This window comes from Saccopteryx bilineata, unplaced genomic scaffold (assembly GCF_036850765.1).
Source record: "Saccopteryx bilineata isolate mSacBil1 unplaced genomic scaffold, mSacBil1_pri_phased_curated manual_scaffold_52, whole genome shotgun sequence".
In the NCBI taxonomy this organism is placed as follows: Eukaryota; Metazoa; Chordata; class Mammalia; order Chiroptera; family Emballonuridae; genus Saccopteryx; species Saccopteryx bilineata.
This window is the reverse complement of record NW_027095477.1, coordinates 12,567-14,880: the sequence shown is the minus strand read 5'-3', so window position 1 is coordinate 14,880 and position 2,314 is coordinate 12,567. Positions and strand designations below refer to the sequence as shown.

The window sequence follows — 2,314 nt, the reverse complement described above, 5'->3', positions numbered from 1 at the left end:
TTCCCTTTCCGCATTTACACACGGATCTTTGAGGATTTCATCAAAGGCCGATCTCTTGTGGGGACTGAGAGCCATTAAGTTCTTTACTAGGGCTTTGCACTTTATCATTGTAGTGTCTCTCAAACCTGGTACTGTCGATCTTCTTATCGTAATGTGTTCTTTTACTTTTATTAAATCCTGGCCCATAAATGGCAACCATTCTGTCACCATGTAAAATAGAATTATATGGATGCCCCAGATGTTCATCTTTCAGTTCTCGTAAGTGCAGCTCTGCAGGATCTCAGGTGCCATATATTACGTGGTTTCACAGTAGGTTTTGGGTTTATCCTTTTCAACTTTCTCCCTAAACTACAGTCTATTATTCTGATGCTTTTGTCTGCATTGATCAGGATGTTCCCCAGCTTCAGGTCCCTGTGAACGATACCCAGCCTATGGCAGTACCGTAGTGCCAAAATGAACCGTCTCAAAATGCGTCGTCTTTCTGTCTCGGTGCTCGGCAGTTTTTAGGTAAATAGTGAAAGGGGTTACCATGGCTGACCTACTCCATGATGATGTATAATATGGAGTCCCTGACAATCACCGCCACCAGCTTTATCACAAAAATTGGAAGGTTTAACTCTTTAAGGAACTGAACCTCCTGGAAAGCATTAGGGCAGTGCCTAAAGCTTATGATTTTTATGACGACATATATGCCCATTTGGACCTGCGGGGCCAGCTTAACAGTGCCAAAGCCCCCTGTGTCCAGGGTGCGAACAAACAGATAATTTACCATAGTATCCCTCATCTACCAAGTGGTTACTCCAAACATGGTGACTTGATGATGTCACCAAACATGGTGACTTGATGATGTTGAAAATCCTAGGTGCCTAAACTAAACCAAATCCAGAAAGAATAGCCTGAGTCACAATCCAAACCCAAATCACCTTCCCTTCTGAGGAAGAACGAAGACCTCTGACTTTCTACCCACTTCGGTACATGGTGCAGTAAGTGGCCTGCCTCCAGCCTCCCCTGTTGTTTTTGCCGAGGCTCCCTGTCCCTAATCGCAGCAGCGTCAGAAACCTCTTTTCTGTTCCAAGTGCGTGTTTGCCCGTGGAGATATCCTGGACACGTCCACTCTACCTAATCATTGGTGGCCAGAGCTTGAGTTGCAGGATGCCAATTTTCATCTCTAACCACTCTGAGGACTGAGGGTGGCCATGGGGGCAAAGGAATCCAAACCTGAGCTTAAAACACCCCTGGGCTGCCTTATCCAGAATCTCTCAAACATTGATCCCTTCCTAAAAAAGAAACTTTTCTTCTGCAATGTAGCCTGGCCACAATACCCACTAGATAATCAAACCAAGTGGCCTTCTGAGGGACTTTTGATTTCAATACCTTGATTGATTTACGGAACTATTGCCAAGAAACTGGAAAATGGTCAAAGATCCCTTAAATTCAGGGCTTCTGGCATTGGCGCTCTTGTCCTAATCTCTGTGCCGGCTGCGCTACAGTGCAGGTCACTTTGTCCAGAGAAACCTCAGCCAAATCCTCCGCTCCAGGTCTTTCCTGCTTTGCCAACTCCCCTAAGGAACTCTCTTCCCCACATGCACGAATCCTTCAGTCCTATCGGACTTCTCTTCTCCCTTTCCCAGATCCAGTTGTTCTTCTGCCTGCAACTATAGTTTCTCTCTCTTCTCCCCTGTCAGCGCTCACACCAGATCCCGCTCCAGGCCACAGGGGGGAGTCAACCTCCTATGCCCTCTCCGCAAGGTTGCTGGAACGGAAGGAGTTGTAAGGGTTCATGTCCCCTTCTCCCTCTCTGATCTGCCTGAAATTGAAAAGTGTTTAGGCTCCTACTTTACTAATCCCACCGCCTATACCAGGGAATTCCAATATCTCACTCAGGCATCTGATCTCACTTGGCATGATCTCTATGTTATTATGTCTTCTGATAAGAACAGATACTACACTTGATCTTAGCCAAAAGGCCGAGAAGCGATGTTATTATGTCTTCTACCCTTACCTCCGATGAACGGGACCAGATCCGGATGGCAGCACGGGCTCATGCAGATAAGGTCCACATCTCAAACCCTCAAATGCCAACAGGCCCAGAGGCAATCCCTGACATGGACCCCAACTGGGATTACCAAACGGGACAAACAGGTAGGAGACGATGAGATAAAGTAATTTAATATCTTATAGCAGGCATGCAAGACGCAGCACAAAAGGTAGTTATCTATGACAAATTAAGGAAAATTACTCAGGGACCTGAGAAAAATCCGGCTCTCTTCTTAAATTGCTTCACTGATGCTAAGGTCCTCCATACTCATACAGA

General features: G+C 46.1%; 1 pseudogene; it reads right to left on the bottom strand.

The window, feature by feature from the left end:
* Positions 1 to 1,772: 1,772 nt before the first annotated feature.
* On the bottom strand, positions 1,773 to 1,979 carry LOC136318352 (U2 spliceosomal RNA; annotated as a pseudogene).
* Positions 1,980 to 2,314: the final 335 nt, after the last annotated feature.